The 20,075-nt window shown below is 42.3% G+C and overlaps 2 long non-coding RNA genes and 1 pseudogene across 2 annotated transcripts; all 3 read left to right on the top strand.

Annotated features, from left to right (window-relative positions):
• Window positions 1-7,796: 7,796 nt before the first annotated feature.
• LOC116221858 lies at window positions 7,797-14,816 on the top strand. The gene is made up of 3 exons (XR_004164323.2): window positions 7,797-7,906; window positions 12,878-13,397; window positions 14,148-14,816. It is a non-coding gene; the product is annotated as an uncharacterized LOC116221858 (long non-coding RNA).
• On the top strand, window positions 7,917-12,544 carry LOC122133173 (annotated as a pseudogene).
• A 1,427-nt stretch (window positions 14,817-16,243) lies between the features above and the next one.
• LOC116221859 lies at window positions 16,244-20,009 on the top strand. Its single transcript, XR_004164324.2, has 2 exons — window positions 16,244-17,320; window positions 18,400-20,009. It is a non-coding gene; the product is annotated as an uncharacterized LOC116221859 (long non-coding RNA).
• The last annotated feature ends 66 nt before the right edge of the window (window positions 20,010-20,075 follow it).

Here is a 20,075-nt window from a genome sequence, read left to right as displayed (position 1 = left end):
TTGTTTGTGTCAGAACTTTAAATGAATGATAAATGAAGAATCAGACAATGCAAGTCAGTATACTGGAAACTATATATTCTTTTTTTTTTACATTTTTCCCCAAATACACATTGCCCTATTCTTTACAATGAATCATGCTGGCCAGGCCTCCCAAAGACATTCAGGATTCACATGTAGGCCCCAAAGGGTTGCATGCCGGCGAGACATGTGAAAGCCATGGGGCGCCTGTCTGGGTATAGCTGCTGAGTCTGTCAGATCTGGGGTCGACCCAGTACAGCAGTACAGTGTTGCAATCCATTCCAAGTCACCTGCCATCTGTATATATATATATATATGTGTGTGTGTGTGTATGTGTGTATATATATATATATATATTCAGTCCTGTCCATCAGGATTATATGGGTAGGTCCTTAAACAGTTTTGTTCATGGCAACAAAAACTGCATATTACACCTTCTGGTGTGCTTCTTCCCTTCAGAATGTCAAGTATTGGATGAGCAAGTAGAACTCACTAAACCAGAGGAGTTGCATTTTCTAGGTCAAAATGAGTCTCCACAACAAATCTCTCTTACTTTTTTCCCGCCCCCCTCTCTCTCTCTCATTAAGAGTTCAATACATAGATGAATGTAGTATGCAGTATAAAGGAAAATGTATTGATATTCCCTGATATGTAAATCTGTCGTTCTCCACTAGTAAAGGTGTCACTTTTTTAAGGCTTTGACAGGGACTCTAGTCAGACAGCACCAGTTGATGGATTATTCCACTGAATGAACGCAGACCAGTTAAACGATGCCAGAGACAACACATATGGGCATTATTAAATAGAAGGGGGCCACCCTAAATCATTTCCTCTGTCTACCTTTGGAATTACATCATAAGAACACGTGATCTTTGCAGTCACAATGCACTTTGTTACACAGCAAATCTCATGGGGTCCCCTTATTGACCAGTTAGTCAATACAATAACCTGAGCGTGGACCTGTGGCTTAAGCAAAACCCAACTCATCCATCTTAAGACAATGTTAAAATCTGAAAAGGCATTTAGTTGAACATTTACATGCTGATAAGGTTGATCGTGTGTTATTATTAACTACACTGCCATCATATAGCTGCTGAAATATGGGTTGGTTCCTGTAGAGCAACACTGGAATCCGTTTCCAAGTCAGTTGGCATTTGCCTGCATGAATAAAAACAACTTAGAAGAAGCGTCAGGATAATGGTAATTGCAAATGGTAAATGGTCAAATGTAAATGGTAAATGGTAAAAAATACTAATTTAGACCTGAGGCGTTTCCCTCAGAATTATATGGTTATGGTGTGCAAACATTTAAATCTTTTGGCAACAAAATACTCCATATCGCACCATTTAACCAGAGCCTGATACTGTATGTTCTTCGGCGTGTGTTAATTGAGAGGTGCACTGTCCTCTCAATCCTAACCAGAGGAAAGATACTTGAAAAGAAGATGCATCCCCTTGGTCAAAATGAGTCCCAACAACAAATCTCTCTCTCTCTCTCTCTCTCTCTCTCTCCCTCTCTCTCTCAGTCAAAGAGCGCCAGCTCATGGATTGTTCAATTGAAAGAGAGCAGATCATGCAACAAAGTGTCTACAGTGTTTACAAAGTGTTTACAGTGTCTTACCTCTACCTATGGAATTCTATAATAAGTCACATATGTAGTCAATATGCACTTTGTTACAAAACATATTTCAGACCAGACCAAATTGACCTGAATATCAATACAATAACTTGAGCACTTTATGACCTGAGCATAATCCATCTCATTCATTTCAAGACAATGTTGAAAACTTTAGTATAACATTCACATTTTTGTCAGTCATTACAAATCTGGAAATCAATAGCTGAATATTATATTAAAGTTGTGCTTCAATAAAATGCCAAATATCATGTCTTTATTGCCGTGATACATTTTGTTTGGAATAGTATTAACCCCCATAAAGTCGATCACTCAAAATTATCCTAATTCGCCATATTTCATCATGATCCTGGTGTCATACCATTTAACTCAAAAATAAAAATATAAAACATCAGAGCATGTCAGAGCTCGCCCCCTGGTGGCCAAGGTAGGCATGCACACTATTTCTACAGAAATGAAGAGGATACACTTTCATTAACATTTACTCACTTTGCAGGTACTTTCAGAATCATATTTATTTATTTATTGGCCAAGTATATTTCCACATACAAGGATTTTTTTCTGGGTTTAGTTGCTCTCAATGTACTTAAACTGAAAAAAGTTTAAGTACATTGACTTCAAGTACAAAACTTTCATCTAAAGTCCCTCACAGTCCAGTTAACACATACACATTTTGAATCAGCATTGTGCTCCCTGGGAAACACCTTATACTTTAATATTAAAGACGCCTATACTTTCATATTCTTCTACACAAATACTGTTGCCAGTGAGTTGAGCAAAGCTTAGTATTCAATAGGGATAGGGAATCAAATAATGTGAATGTTTTTACTGGGCTAATGTGATTAAGAGTAGTAATTTACAGTTTGTTCTCCCTGCCACTGAGAAGCACTTCACATTGTATTTTTTGTAATCAACGGGTTCAAGAAATGACCACAGGTGCCACACCGGCACATACGGGTTAATGTGGATCCGGTACGAGTAAACGCGCACAGCATCGGCGCTACTGCATGTTGCCAACGCCCTAGGCTGTCAAGTTGCCAGCCGCACTCGGCCAGATTGCAGTTGACCGTTGCCGACTCCACAATTCAGTTCGGCAAAGCAAAGTAAATAGGGAGAGTCTCCGTTGAAGCTTCGTGCCAAAAGCGGAAAAAGCAAAACCGAATTGCCAGCACAGATTCCGGACTCGGCTCTAGTCTTCTTGTTGGATGGGTAGACCCTATTCCGTTAGTGAGCTACTTTTTTTTTTAAGTAGCTACAGGAAGACAGTCTACTTTTCGTCTTTTGAGACTTGGTAAATCTGCCTTTTGTCCTTGGTAAGTATATTTTTTCATCTCTCAGTCTGTTACAAGTAGGCCTAGCCTATTGACACCTTTCCACGAAGTTTCATGAAAATCGGGCCGGTAGTTTTTGCATATAATCCTGCAAACAGACAAACAAACTGCAACGAAAACATAATATCCTTGTCTCATTTAAACCGTCCATATAGTTATAATTAGTTATGGTCACAGAAACAAAAAGACGCAGTTGACATACCCATAGACAAACATATAGAGACCTTAGTTTTGGCTTTCTGATTTTTCTGATTTTCAGATAAGCCACTTATGAAACAAAGTGGGTGGGGAGTCCAACTAAGGCAGATTCATCTTAAACCCTTCTGGGTAAAGTTCACAAAGTAACCTTTGGCTTCAGTGAACTAATTCCACAAACTTTTAAGTTGGATTGTCAATATGCCTGTTTTTCTTAACATGAATCTGATAACTCGGCTCATCTAACCTTCCTTAGGTTAGTTATTGCCGCAGAAACAAACTGCTGTTGTTCACAATCCCATGGAAAGAGAAAAATAACCAGAGCAGTTTTGTCCAAAGTCCAAATACCTGCCCACATGCCTACAAGGTCTTATATTACATTGAGCAACATTAATAGATGCGTCATGTGGTCAAGATAAACCTGCATCACCACCCACCTCGCTGTAAAGTGCCATAGATCCTCAAAAGGTGCTTGATAATTGCAATTCATTAGGCATCACTGCCTCTTTCACACTTACTCCACAGATCATTGTCTCCGAAATCAATAATGGGGAGCACAATCACCCATGTGGCCAACGCCTCGGGGATGCCCATCCGGGTTTACTACAACACGGATCAAATGCGGCTGGAGGAGCTGGTGATGGAAGTTAAAGTCAGTGGGGATAGCTCTGTGACTACAAGAGCGAGCCAATCAATGAAGATGTTTTTCAAAGCCGACTCCCGTGTCCGCTTCATACTCATTCCTGCAGACGAGTACGGCAAAATTCTAGAAGAAGGGCCACTTTACGTCACCGTCTTTTTGGAGAGCAACGACTCCAGTAATGAATGCCTGAAGGCCATCTCTGCGAATTTCCGCATCCCCAACAACAGGTCCTTTATTGTGACGAAAAAAGGCCACATAAAGTTGCAGGAATTAGGGGAAAACATTTGGGTAGATGAGGATGGCATCAAACACAAATTAACCTCTCAGGAATTAAAGTAAATTGTTTTACCTTTAGGGCTACACTGTCTTGTCACTGGGGTGTTACCTTCAAGGATACTGCATTGTACCCTAAGGGACACATTTGGACATAAATGCATTGGAATTTAAACATAGCCTTGGAAATGGAACAAATATGTTCTGTTTAAGGGTATTGCCCTTTTGTACCCTAGGATGGCAAATATAGGCCAAACATGAAAAAGACTAAAAACATAAGTAATATCTGTAAAACCCAAATGTACCCATTAATAAATTACAATGTGATGGAATACATTGAACTCTCATTCTCACTTTTTTTTTAAACTCAATCCTCACTTTAAAGATTCAAATGTTTCCGAGAGAAACACACATTTTATCATCAATATTGTAGCACAGGAATCCCGCCTGTTTGAGACTGTGGTGTCAAGCGCACGGCTCTGTTTGGTCGTGAGTGAGCGTGCAGACAGATGGTGATAACATCTAGTAAACAGACTGGGAGCGACTGTCTGACCCAAGCTGGTGAAAGCTGCCATAATCAGCTGCTGGATATAAAGGTATAGCACATGAAGTTTAAAATAGTAAAATCAGTAGCTCAGCCAGATATAACTAGCTAGTGAACTCTAGCCTACAACTTTAACCTACTCACTTGAGCTGAAAATCCCTACCATTGGAAATGATTGACACAGATTCGAGAAGACTATAGTCGTCATGTGAGAGGTCAGTATAAAGACGATAAGAAATATTGTTGTCTTTAATGATTTGTCTAAGCGGGAGCATATAAAGGATGAATAATAAAGGCCCCAAGATTGACCCCTGGGGGACACCACAGGTTAAGGATATTGGTGTTGAAGTATAGTTTCCAATGGCAACAAAGAGGTTCCTGTCTTGTTAGTATGATCTGAGCTGCTTCATAACCATATCAGAAAACCCAACCGAATGTTCCAGTCTGTTGTAATATATCATGATCAGTGTCAAAAGCTGCACTAAGGTCCAATAACACTTGGACTGATGTTTTGTTTGTATGAGTATTGAGGCGTATGTCATTTAAAACCTTAATGAATGCTGTTTCAGTGCTGTGATTAACAGGAATCCTGGTTAAAAGTTGTTAAAATAGCCATTTGACATGAAGAAAGCAGTTAGCTGATTAACAACTACTTTTCAACGATTTTCCCAACAAATGGTAGATTCCAAATGTTTAATTGTTTGTTATTGAAAGATGTTCTACCTGATCAATTTTACCTTCGATAAAAGATACAAACTCGTTGCGCTTATGAACAGAGAGATGCCACAGGTGCCAACTGTGAAGGGAGGTTAGTTAACCTCTCGACTGTTGTGATTAGCACATGAGTATTGTTTATATTTCTCCTGATGTTAGAAAAGAAAGACTGTCATTCTTTGCATATTTCATCATAATATGTGCATAGCATCTTTATGGATTTGATAGTGGATCTGAAGTTTGCAAAACCGTGTGCTATATGTAATTTACCTGAGTATCAACAAGTGTCCTTGAGTATTAGGGTCTTGTCTACCATTACCCAATATGTTGTGTCTTTCTGTGCATAAGACTGTCTGTTTTCCCTGTCCTCTGTAACAGTCCTGGATGCTGTGAGTGTTTAACAATGGCATCAATTGATCAAGGACAGGGGAATACTCTCTGCATGTATGTAGGGCCTAATCAATAATGAATACATCCTTACATGAATATTTAACACTGTTAATAATCACTTTAGAAACATACTGCATGGTAGGCATACACATTACCTCTACGTAAATCAGGATACATTTTAATTAACGTTTAGCCGACTCACTAAAGTTCTCACAGTCAAGTTAAAGTAACACTATGCAACAATTTGACACTTTTTGATGTATGGTTTTATAGGCAACTAGTTTTGGTACCATCCTCAAATTCATTTTGATAGCATTTGGTCATGTGAAGGACAAACAAACACCTGCGTCCTCCCCACTAGCCATCCAAGATATGCCTTATGTAGTTCTGTGTAACGGGCTGGAACACCCTGCAAAAATGGAAGAAAAGCTTTCACACGCATAACATTGCCAGCTATACTGCCAAAAGACACCAGTTAGTAGTGTGTTGGCAAGCTTCTATCAGTGTCAGCTGGGCTGTTGGTGGTGTTTGCAAGGTTTTTGCATGCCTTTTAGGTAGTTAGCTTACAAGTTTTGGAACAGAACTCCGTATTGCTGCTTTAATACATAAAATCCTGGGAATAATGTTCTTCCAGGATATAATGACATCCTTATGATTCTGTTCAAGACAGTGACAATCTCATGATCTCACACCAACTACACAATCAGTTCTACGAGTAGAAAACATCTTATACTTTTAATATTAAAGACGCTTATACTTTAAAATTCTTCTACACAAAGCTTAAGCAGTCCATACTGCTTCCTTTACTCCCACCTCACGTTGAACTAAGAGTAGTTTGACCAAGAAATCCTGAATTGGTGTGGTGTGGCTTAAAGGTGTTGTCCTTCACTTGTACTCAACAGCCTTGGAGCATGAGCACCTTTTGCTGTTGATTGGCTGAAATGCTGTACTGCTCAGTCCAAACCACTTTGTTTTCCTTCCTCAAAGCCGAGACTGTGCACAAACACCAGAGGTCTTTTGAGGGACACTGAATGGCCTGTAGGAGAACATGGAGAGAATTTCACTGAGTCCTCCAGAGACATGATGGTAAATGTAGACTACTTAGACCCCACAGTTTATTATGGAGATTGTAATTTCAATTGAGACTACACTTTATACATCTTGCAACATGTGTTACCTTTTATCTAGCTGTTGCCAGTGAGTTGAGCAAAGCTGAGTATTCAATAGGGATAGGGAATCAAATAATGTGAATGTTTTTACTGGGCTAATGTGATTAAGAGTAGTAATTTACAGTTTGTTCTTCCTGCCACTGAGAAGCACTTCACATTGCATTTTTTGTAATCAACGGGTTCAAGAAATGACCACAGATGCCACACCGGCACATACGGGTTAATGTGGATCCGGTCCGAGTAAACGCGCACGGCATCGGCGCTACTGCATGTTGCCAACGCCCTATGCTGTCAAGTTGCCAGCCGCACTCGGCCAGATTGCAGTTGACCGTTGCAGACATCCCAACCTGCAAAAAGTCATTTCAGGGAGGTATCCCGAACCTACCACCCCCCCCCCCCCCCCGGGAAATTTAAAATATAAATATTTACATGCATGCCTACATGTAGCCTTCATGTAGGCCTAGGCCTATTTCCCTGCGCTCCCTAACAAGTTGTGGTCCCTAAAATAATATCATTCAATAGGCTATAGCCCTATGCAATTCTTTGTTAATTATGTTTAAATATGTAGATTACTTTTACTATTTATATGCTGCTTATACTATTTATGTTAACTGCTTTTATTTTTATTCCATTGCAACTTTAAACAGGTCTAAGGAGTTTTCATGTAGCCCTGGCAACTAGCCGGCCTGAATAATATGCACATGAAATGAAACTTGTTGAACTCACCTCAACATGTCTTTTACAGTCATTTAACCCGCCATGGGCAATGCTGAAATCACTGTTACAGATTGTACAGCGAGCAAGACTGTCATTGTGATTTACTTTTCTAAGACAGGGGTACACCTTTGTATAGTCTGTTGTAAAATATGTCTTATTTGTTTCGTTTTTTGGGGTACTCTCCCTCTGCCATGGTGCTCCTGTTCCTAGATACACTGAACTGATTAATTCGGTTCGGGAGAAGAGATAAAAGCCCGCCCACACTGAAAATTGATTGGTTGTGTGGTATCGTGATTATCTGGTTCATATAGATACTATTGCAATACCACCCCACTCCATCAGGAGGTACAGTTAACCCTGGAGGTCAAGACATTGACAGTAGATTAAGCAGATACCTAACCTGAGTGATGTACGTTATCTACAACCTCTGCGAGTTCTTATATTAAATACTGAACATGATCATCTGGATTGAATCCTCATTTAATGGAAACTACGTTATCACATATTGGCGACGAGGATACTGGATGGAGGAGAAAAGTGCCTGATTAAAGTCGGATGCGTCGGGATGACCGCAGGTGGCAGACGGTAGGAACGTGCAAAGTGCTATTGGACTGGAGGTAACGAGCAAAACGGAAAGATGACTACGATGATGATAGGCACCCTGTCAACTTTTGATGCAAAAGAGCAGACTTGGGAAGAGTACTGCGAGGTTCTCGATCAGTTTTTTGAAGCTAATGGGATCGATGATGGAGAGAAACAGAGGGCTATCCTAATCAGTGTGGTCGGTCCAGCAACGTACAAGCTCATGAGAAACCTGGTGAGTCCAGATAAGCCATCTTCGAAAACATTCGATCAGTTAACACAAGTAATGAAAGAGCACTTCAATCCTAAACCAAGCGAGATGGTGCAGAGATATGTGTTTGACTCGCGTTCACGTCAGCCTACGGAATCTGTGAGTGCATATGTAGCGGAGCTCAGACGACTAGCTCATGACTGTAACTTTGGCACTACACTGGAGCAAAGGTTAAGAGATCGTCTTGTGTGCGGTATGAATGACGACCGGATTCAAAGACGTCTGCTCTCCGAAATAGACCTGACGTTTGAAAAAGCATTTAAGATAGCAGTAGCTGCAGAAACTGCAAGTAAAAATGCCCAAGACCTACAAAAGGCGGCCGTAGCATGTAACAGCATGAAAACGGAGGGAAAAGAGACAAGAGGAGAATGGAGAAACAAAGAGAGAGATTGTTATCGTTGTCACGGAAGGCACAGTGCAGCCGAATGTAAATTTAAAGATGCCAAGTGTCATTTTTGTGGGAGAGTAGGGCACGTCGCTAAGGCTTGTAGGAATAAAAGTAAAGATGATGCCCGTCCCAGTGAAACCAAAGCACACAGAGCAGAGCGGCGCGCACGCCCTCAACCCCGTCCACACAGGTCACACAACGTGTGTGAGAGACAAAATGATGACGATAGCTCTGATGACGAAGAAGCATTCACACTGGCATGCCTGAATACAGAAACTTCCATGCAGAGAATTAAACCATTCAAAGTCAACATGGAAGTGAATAAAAAGAAAGTAAACTTTGAAATAGACACAGGATGCAGTGTGAGCATTATGAATGAAAAGAAATTCAATGAGATGTGGGAAGAAAATAAACGCCCCAAATTAAATGAAAGTAAAATGTCTCTGAAGTCATACACTGGAGAGAAAATCAAAGTAGTGGGAGTTTCTGAAGTAAAAGTGAACTATGCTCAGCAAAGGAAGACATTGCCCCTAGTGGTGGTGAAGGGCACTGGACCTAGCTTGTTAGGTAGAGGCTGGCTGGAGGCTTTGAAGCTCAAGTGGGATGAAATCAAACATGTAAAAACAGATGCACATGAGCTACAGGAAGTACTGTCAAAGCATGAGGATGTTTTCAAAAAAGAACTAGGCATGTTAAAAGGCATGAAGGCAACAATCCGTGTGTCTGCGGAGGCCCGTCCAAAGTTCTATAGGCCCCCGCTCAGTTCCGTATGCCATGAGGGCGAAAGTAGAAGAGGAGATAGATAGGCTCCTGAAAGAGGGCATCATAACACCTGTCAAGTACGCTGAGTGGGCGGCACCAATTGTTCCTGTGTTGAAGCCGGACGGCTCCATTAGAATATGTGGCGATTACAAACTAACAGTAAACAGCGCCTCCTCACTAGAGCAATACCCTATTCCTCGTGTAGAAGACCTGTTCAATACACTGGCAAGAGGGACACGGTTCTCCAAACTTGATTTAAGCCACGCCTATCAGCAGATCGTGGAGGATGACTCCAAGAAATACCTAACGATAAACACACACAGAGGCCTTTTCACCTACAATAGGCTCCCGTTCGGAGTCTCATCTGCTCCAGCCATATTTCAGAGAACAATGGAGAGTTTGTTACAAGGCCTGCCCAGAGTAGCTGTTTACCTTGACGACATTTTACTGACTGGAAGAGACACTGTAGAGCATCTGAGCACGCTGGATGAGGTACTCAGACGACTGAAAGAGGCAGGACTGCGACTGCGCAGAAGCAAGTGTGCATTCTTGCAAGACCAGGTTGAGTACTTGGGTCACAAGATTGATGCTGAAGGCCTGCACCCAGTGCAAAGCAAGGTAACAGCCATCGAGGAAGCTCCACCTCCAACCACAGTGACTGAGCTGAAAGCATATCTTGGCCTTTTAAACTACTATAACAAGTTCCTTCCTAATCTCGCCACACGCCTAGCACCATTACACAGATTGTTAAGAAAAGACATTCAGTGGACTTGGAAGAAAGAACAAGAAGATGCGTTTTGTTTGTCTAAACAGCTGCTGAAATCAGCAAAAGTCCTGGCTCACTATTCAGCAGACAAAGAACTTGTGCTGGCATGCGACGCCTCACCGTACGGAGTCGGCGCCGTGCTGTCACACATCATGGAAGACGGAAGTGAAAAGCCCATAGGCTTCATGTCACGCACATTGACACCAGCTGAAAAGCGTTACTCACAGCTCGACAAGGAGGGGTTAGCCATCATATTCGGAATCAAGCGATTTCACAAGTATATCTATGGACGAAGATTCACGATCAGCACTGATCACAAGCCATTGATCTCGCTTTTCCATGAAAAGAAGCCGGTGCCACAGATGGGGTCACCAAGAGTGCAACGGTGGGCAATACTTCTGAGAGCGTACGAGTACAATATGGTGTACAAGCCAGGCAAAGACCACGCAAACGCAGACGCATTGAGCAGGCTACCACTGCCACACACTGAAGAGGAGGATGACACAGGACAGGTCCTCATGCTGGATGTGGTGGAAGACCCACCAATCACAACAGCCCAAGTGAAGCAGTGGACTGCGAAAGATGAAATATTATCACAAGTGCTGTTGTGGTGTTTGAATGGCTGGCCAAAAGAGGTGGCTTCAATGTTCAAGGCCTACAGCCAGAGAAGGCTTGAACTCAGTGTCAGAGATGGATGTGTGCTCTGGGGAGCGAGAGTGGTTGTTCCAAAGAAGGGGAGGGCCACCCTTTTAAAACATCTACACTACACACACCCAGGCATCTCCAGGATGAAGGGCTTGGCACGTTCATACATGTGGTGGCCAGGTATGGATGCTGACATAGAAAGAGAAGTACAGTCCTGCCACACATGCCAGGAAAACAGAAAGGCTCCAGCTGCAGCTCCTCTCCATCCCTGGGAGTGGCCAGAGACACCCTGGAGTAGATTGCATGTTGATTATGCCGGCCCTCACTTAGGCAGGATGTTTCTTATCGTTATCGATGCACATTCAAAATGGCTTGATGTGTATCCAACAAGTAATGCAACAAGCCAAGTCACCATTGAAAAACTCAGACAGTGCTTTAGCACACATGGCCTGCCTCAGACAATAGTATCAGACAATGGCACATGCTTCACAAGCCAAGAGTTCGAATCATTCCTGAAACAGAATGGTATACAGCACATAACATCTGCACCCTTTCACCCGGCATCAAATGGCCTAGCCGAAAGAGCCGTGCAAACGTTCAAACAAGGAATTAAGAAAACAAAAGGAGATACTTTGGAAACAAAAATAGCAAGATTTCTGTTCAATTACAGGATTACACCCCAAAGTACAACTGGCTTGTCTCCAGCTGAAATGCTGATGTCTAGGAGACTGCGTTCCACACTGGATCTTCTGCTGCCCGATGTGAAGTCAAAGATTCAAAAGAAACAACTCAAACAGAAAGCACAACATGACTTACACAGCAAATGGAGAAGCTTTTCTCCTGGTGACGACGTGTACATCCGAAACTATGGTCACGGACCAAGGTGGGTCCCAGCCGTCATTGAGATGAACACAGGGCCTGTCTCCTACACAGTGCAGACAGGAGATGGACGCGTCATGAGACGTCACGTGGACCAGATCCGTAAACGTCACGCTTCGATGACAGAGACATCCATGCCGGACATGATACTGGAGCCCATGAGTCTTCAGGTTCCAGAGAACGCAGCGGAGGCTTTGACCAGAGACTCTGCTGTTCCAGCGTCAGTGGGAGGAGAAGGAAGTGAGCCCACTGAAACAGCCCAGGTTCACCCTCCAGCTGATCCACCAGACGCGAGTGCAGACTCACCACCGGTGCTGCGACGCTCTGAGCGCACAAAAAAGACTCCAACTCATCTGAGAGACTTTGTGAAATAGGAGTGAGCTCCCTTAAGCAAGAGCAAGAATGCGCTCTGGGACTCACTGGAAGGATGGTAGTCCACCCACCTTCCTAGTTATTGTTTTCTGATGTTTGTAAAAAAAAAAAAAACAATGCACAACACCTGTAAACATTGCCATTGATGTATAGGCTAATTATTCTTCTCAGTTAAAAGTTTACATCTGAACACTATTTTAAGATAGTCAATAGTGTTATGATTTTATGTAGATTATTTTGATAGTTAAAGCATACAGGATGGGTTGTCAGAATGTTACTGTCTATAGTATATAGTGAGCAGTTAAGGTAACAGTTAATGTTGAAGCTCACCAGAGTAGTTTACTCTTAAGGGGGGAGGAATGTGGTATCGTGATTATCTGGTTCATATAGATACTATTGCAATACCACCCCACTCCATCAGGAGGTACAGTTAACCCTGGAGGTCAAGACATTGACAGTAGATTAAGCAGATACCTAACCTGAGTGATGTACGTTATCTACAACCTCTGCGAGTTCTTATATTAAATACTGAACATGATCATCTGGATTGAATCCTCATTTAATGGAAACTACGTTATCACAGGTTGACTTACCGAAACAGGCCAATCAGGATGCTTCATGAGGCACACACTCACACTGCCACACACACGCACAGTCTCTAGGTCCCTCTCCCTCTCTGTCGTGCGCGCGCTACACAGATGCTTACGCGGTTTGTAGCACGTCTGTCTCAAGTGCGCGGTCTTGCTCGCTCGCTATAGATTCCGGGAGATTTTAAGTAATTTGCGGGCATCAGGGAGTTGCTATCAATATGCGGGAGACTTCCGGGAGACTTGGGATGTCTGCCGTTGCCGACTCTACAATTCAGTTCGGCAAAGTAAAGTAAATAGGGAGAGTCTCCGTTGAAGCTTCCAACGCTACGTGCCAAAAGCGAAAAAAGCAAAACCGAAACCGAATTCCCAGCACAGATTCCGTACTCGGCTCTAGTCTTCTTGTTGGATGGGTAGACCCTATTCCGTTAGTGAGCTACTTTTTTTTTAAGTAGCTACAGGAAGGCAGTCTACTTTTCGTCTTTTGAGACTTGGTAAATCTGCCTTTTGTCCTTGGTAAGTATATTTTTTCATCTCTCAGTCTGTTACAAGTAGGCCTAGCCTATTGACACCTTTCCACGAAGTTTCATGAAAATCGGGCCAGTAGTTTTTGCATATAATCCTGCAAACAGACAGACAAACAAACTGCAACGAAAACATAATATCCTTGTCTCATTTAAACCGTCCATATAGTAATAATTAGTTATGGTCACAGAAACAAAAAGACGCAGTTGACATACCCGTAGACAAACATATAGAGAGAGACCTTAGTTTTGGCTTTCTGATTTTTCTGATTTTCAGATAAACCACTTTTGAAACAAAGTGGGTGGGGAGTCCAACTAAGGCAGATTCATCTTAAACCCTTCTGGGTAAAGTTCACAAAGTAACCTTTGGCTTCAGTGAACTAATTCCACAAACTTTTAAGTTGGATTGTCAATATGCCTGTTTTTCTTAACATGAATATGATAAATCGGCTCATCTAACCTTCCTTAGGTTAGTTATGGCCGCAGAAACAAACTGCTGTTGTTCACAATCCCATGGAAAGAGAAAAATAACCAGAGCACTGTTTTGTCCAAAGTCCAAATACCTGCCCACATGCCTACAAGGTCTTATATTACATTGAGCAACATTAATAGATGCGTCATGTGGTCAAGATAAACCTGCATCACCACCCACCTCGCTGTAAAGTGCCATAGATCCTCAAAAGGTGCTTGATAATTGCAATTCATTATAGGCATCACTGCCTCTTTCACACTTACTCCACAGATCATTGTCTCCGAAATCAATAATGGGGAGCACAATCACCCATGTGGCCAACGCCTCGGGGATGCCCATCCGGGTTTACTACAGCGTGGATCAAATGCGGCTGGAGGAGCTGGTGATGGAAGTTAATGTCAGAGGGGAAGCCACTGGGATTAGAGAAGCGAGCCAATCAACAAAGATGATTTTCAAAGCCGACTCCCGTGTCCGCTTCATACTTATTCCGGCAAAAGAGTTCGGCAAAATTATAGAAAGAGGGCCACTTTACGTCACCGTCTTTTTGGAGAGCAACGACTCCAGTAATGAATGCCTGAAGTCCATCGCGGAGAATTTCTGCATCCCCAATAACAGGTCCTTTATTGTGACGAAAAAAGGCCACATAAAGTGGCAGAAATATGGGGAAAACATTTGGGAAGATGAGCAAGGCAACAGACACTAGCTATTATCTAGCTGTTGCTATTAAGTAGAGCAACGTTGAGTATTCAATAAGGATAGGAATCAGATAATATGAATGTTTTTAAATTTACAGTTTTTCTCCCTGCCACTGAGAAGTACTTCACATTATTATTTTTTTAATTAACGGGTTCAATAAATGACCAATAGGTGGCGGTGGTGCACTTTGCACAGTTGTCTCTTCATACTCAATGAATAAACGTCAAAGATACAGTCCCCAAATCCTGATGAAAGGTTGCTGATATGTATGTTTTTTTTTTGTTTTTTTGGAGCACACACACTGGATGGATAGCTAAAGGAATGTGATGGGAATTTCGCTGAATTGCATGTAGAGTGGTGTATTTCTCATTCAAAAAGTTCAAATGGAATCAATTTAACAATATGGAAATAGTTTTTCAAACAAACTACAGCATTACAAACAGGTTAAAAATATTGACTTAGGAAGTAGAGTAAGACATCGAAGAGCCACAACATTGTAACTGAAAGGAGGAGGCTCCTGCTGGATAAGAATGTGTGGATAAAGAATGTGTAATATGATTCATATTTGATCATCTGTACAGTCTCTCAAGGACTTGTGTGAACATACCACATACTGACGTAACAGGCACGGCCCGTTACTCAGTATCCTACCCATAGAGATCCTCGAAAACGATTATGTTACATTTTCGGGAGAAGGGATCTTTTACGCCAGCGTCTTTTGGCAGCTGCAGTGGTGAATGACTGGAGAGTAATAATAGTAATAATTCATTTAATTTGTAATGCACTCTTCATTCAGAAGAATCTCAGAGTGCCATCCCCAATGGTCCGTTATTGTGACGGAAAACCACGACACCAAGTTCCTTGTTTCTGTAGAAAAATGACCTATGTTTTTGCTGAATGGTGAAATATTTTATATTGTGAATGTAAATGACCTACACAGTAGCAAAATATTGCCCACACTTTTGACTGAATTTTGACGGCCTAATTACTTGCTTGTGACATGGTAGCCTATTTTCCCAGTCATTTTACCAAAATATTATATTTTCACTGTAAAATTGTATGTTTTCTACATATTATGTCAGTAAACAATAAGGTTAAAACCAAAGAGCAAAATAGCAGTGGACAACCAGTCAGTGGTTCACTGGCCTTTAGATATCTGGGATGATTCATTTGGGGCTGTCCAAAGGAAATTCCCTTCTCAGAGTCTTGGAGGACACGCATTGCTTCCGTCTTAGCCAGGAGAGGATGGATGCCATTGCAAGAACTTCCAGTTCGTAGTTTGTATGCCTATAGGCCTACTTATAGCCCACCCAAGTAGCAAAAAAACAGCGGAATGGCTGCCCGACTCGGCCAAACTCTGTTGTTGAATCTAGGTCCAGCCCAAACACTCAGCTTGAAAGCGTTGCGACTGTCGGGTACCGCATGTTTATGAATCGGACCATTACTTTTGACTACCTCCAGGTGCTGCGGTGTGTGTGTGTGTGTGTGTATATACAGTATACAAGAGAAAGTGGTTTCAAGTCCAGTCATTGCATTATGTGTAGCAGGGGCTGGGGACCACTTCATCCAAGTGCTGTGATGTTCTGTGTAGAAGGAGCCAGGGACCAGACTCGATCCAGGCGCTGTGGTGTTTATAGCAGGCGCTAGGGATCACGGAGTGTGTGTGTGTGTGTGTGTGTGTGTGTGTGTGTGTGTGTACAAAAAGCAACAAAAGTGTTTAAAATAAAGGCAGAGCCCCAGGGTCGTTGCCTGAGGTATCCCTCATCACAGTGGTGCTGTAGACCAGACTCAATCCAGGTGCTGTGGTGTTCTGTGTAACTGGGGCTGGAGACCAGACTACATTCAGGTGCTGTGATGTTCTGTGTAACTGGGGCTGTAGACCAGACTCAGTCCAGGTGCTGTGGTGTTCTGTGTTACTGGGGCTGGAGACCAGACTCAATCCAGGTGCTGTGATGCTCGTGTAACTGGGGCTGTAGACCAGACTCAGTCTAGGTGCTGTGATGTTCTATGTAGCAAGAGCAAGGGACTCAATCCAGCCAACAGAACATCACTGCACCTGGAATAAGTCTGCTCCCTGGCCCTAGCTCCCTCCAGCTGCGCTGATGTTCAGTGTAGCAGGGCCTGTGGACCACAAACTCCTTCTAGGTGGTGAGATGATGGGTGCTGCAAGAGAATGTCCTGGGGCTTTCACCCTGGCTGGAGATGGAGGAGGTGCTGCAGCCTCCCCGTCCTCAGCACTCCTGCTCAATCTTTGACAGGAAACAGAAGACAGTATAGCATATTTTAGTGAATAATTTCTCATGCAAAATGGTGCCAAATGGCTACCTCATTAACGGCAATCAAAATATTATTATTTATTTAAAAACGTTAACAATAAATTACTATTAGGTATGTAAATTTACACATTTTTATATTTATAATTTGGCTATTCTTTATTCCAGTGTCAGTTAAATGAAATCCCCGCCGATAGGCTTAGTAGCCCATAAATAGTTTTTACTGAAGGTAATTTATTCAGGATATGTGCTGTGGTGATCAGTTATGCTTCGGTTACCCACATATGGGTTAATGTGCATCCGGCCCGAGTAAACGCGCACGGCATACTGCATTTTGCCGATGCCTAGTTTATAATTCAGTTCGGCAACAGAAAGTGAATGGGGAGGGTCTCCTTTGAAGCTTCCGAGATCAAGTGCAGGACGACAGTCTACTTTTCATCCTTTGAGCCTTGGTAAGCCTGCCTTTTGTCCTTGGTAAGTATAATTTTACATCTCTTAGACTGTTACAAATAGGCCTAGCCTACTGATAACTTTCCACAAAGTGTCCTGAAAATCGGGCCGGTATTTTTTTTTGCATATGATCCTGCAAACAGACAGACAAAGAAACTGCACCGAAAACATAATCTCTTTGGCGGAGGCCAAAATAGAGTCATGTTGATAAATTCAACATATTGTTAGTGGGATAAGTTCAGTGAAGCCTAAAGTTACTTTGAAAACTTTGCCAAAAAGGGTTTAAGCTGTTAGCAAATAGCCATGGTCTAATGGACCCGTTACATTTCGGAGCAGATGCGACTCGGCGTGGAATGTAGTTTCACTTTCGCTGACATGTGCGCTACAGATTAGCCTACCAGAGGCGGACTCAGGCTGTTTGGAGCCGAAAGGAAAGGGATGGGAGAGAACATGGCAGATTGATTCATACACGTATCAGGATAATGTATTAAACCTCAAGATTATTCTTTAGTAAGGGCACCTATATGGCGCCATATCACATTTTCTCCATCGGAGGGGCACAGACCTTAGAACAGTTTTGGCAGTCTGATTTTTCAGATTTTCAGATAAGCCACTTTTGAAATAAGCCTTCTGGGTAAAGTTCACAAAGTAACCTTTGGCTTCAGTGAACTAATTCCACAAACTTTTATGTTGGATCGGTCAATATGACTGGTTTGTTGGCCTGTTTTTCTTAACATGATTCTTAGAAATCTTGGCTCATCTAACCTTCCTTAGGTTAGTTATGGTCGTAGAAACAAACTGCTGTTGTTGACAGTCTCATAGAAAGAGAAAAATAACCAGGGTAGTGTTGGCATTCAGACAAGCCAGTTGTGGGACAGACAAAGTTTGTGGGGAGTCAAACTACGCAGGTGAAGTCCAAATACCTGCCCACATGCCTACAAGCTCAAATATTACATTAAGCAACATTAATAGATGCGGCATGTGGTCTAAATAAACCTGCATCACCACCCACCTCGCTGTAAAGTGCCATAAGATCCTCAAAAGGTGCTTGATATTTGCAGTACATTATAGGCATCACTGCCTCTTTCACACTTACTTTACAGATCTTTGTCTACAAAATCAATAATGGGGAGCAAAATCACCCATGTGGCCAACGCCTCGGGGATGCCCATCCGGGTTTACTACAGCACAGATAAAATGCGGCTGGAGGAGCTGGTGATGGAAGTTAAAGTCAGTGGGGATGGCTCTGTGACTACAGGAGCGAGCCAATCAATGAAGATGATTTTCAAAGCCGACACCCGTGCCCGCTGCATACTCATTCCTGCAGACGAGTACGGCAAAATTCTAGAAGCAGGGCCCCTTTACGTCAGCGTCTTTTGGGTTTGCTCCCACTGCAATAGAGAATTTGTGAAGTCCATCTCTGAGAATTTCTGCATCCCCACCAACAGGTCCTTTATTGTGACGAAAAAAGGCCACATAAAGTGGCAGGGATTAGGGGAAAACATTTGGCTAGATGAGGATGGCATCAAACACTAATGAACCTCTCAGGCATTAAAGTAAATTGTTTTACCTTTAGGGCTACAATGTCTTGTCACTGGGGTGTTACCTTCAAGGATACCGCATTGTGCAAAAGGCTGCCGCTAAGCAACCAGCGGTCTACAGCTGTGCACCCCACTGTGCGAGCCACACGGGACCTGGGGTCTATGGGGAGGTCACCCAATCAATTGATCCCAGGGTCCGTGGGGCCCGTGAACAGTGGAATTTGACTGACCATTTGGCCACCCCAAGACAGTTTCAAGACAGTTTCAAGGCTTCCCTTCAGTTCATGCCCTGACATGCCCTCTCATTCTCCCTCTCACCTATATAAGTCCGACCCTCCTATGGCCATTTTGTCGGTCAACCAAAGCTGGAGAGGAGCGTCCAGAAGTACATCGGACATTATCTAGGATCAAGGACATTCACGTTTGTTCTTGCCGTGCGTCTTTGAGAATGTGAGTGTTGTATATATGTGTGTTTAGTGATTTAGTCTGTTCATATCATTGTAGATAATATATGTTAGTCATTTAGTGTATTAATCATTCACTGTCGTGTCATGTCTCATTCATGTTACTGTTATACCAACGAGTTACTGTTACGGGGCACGGTGTTAAAGGAACATATCCATATGTATATCATAGCCGTCATAATCATCGTGTGTATATACTGTTTTCATCTTTATTGTATGTAATTGTGAATATTTGTATATATTTGTCATTTGTACCATTTCATAGAAACCACGGTTCAAATACGGATTCATGGTTCAATGTCTATCCTTTTACACGGATAAGTAATTTCAAATTAATCTACCACTTCATGTCTTGCAAGTGTATGTGTACAATAAATACCATCATCATTGGAACTTCACATTCATTATAGTTCTTACCGGACAATCTGTGCCGATTGTCACCTAGTCATTCAGTTATCAGCATACAGATCCTTTTGGGATTCACACATCTAATATCCCCCTATTTTATACACATTGTACCCTGAGAGACATTGGAATTTAAACGTAGCCTTGGAAATGGAACAAATATGTTCTGTTTAAGGGTATTGCCCTTTTGTACCCTAGGATGGCAAATATAGGCCAAACATGAAAAAGACTAAAAACATTAGTAATATCTGTAAAACCCAAATGTACCCATTAATAAATTACAATGTGATGGAATACATTGAACTCTCATTCTCACTTTTTTTTAAACTCAATCCTCACTTTAAAGATTTAAATGTTTCCGAGAGAAAC

This window comes from Clupea harengus, chromosome 9 (genome assembly GCF_900700415.2).
Source record: "Clupea harengus chromosome 9, Ch_v2.0.2, whole genome shotgun sequence".
Classification (NCBI taxonomy): Eukaryota; Metazoa; Chordata; class Actinopteri; order Clupeiformes; family Clupeidae; genus Clupea; species Clupea harengus.
This window is presented reverse-complemented; position numbering and strand designations above follow the sequence as displayed.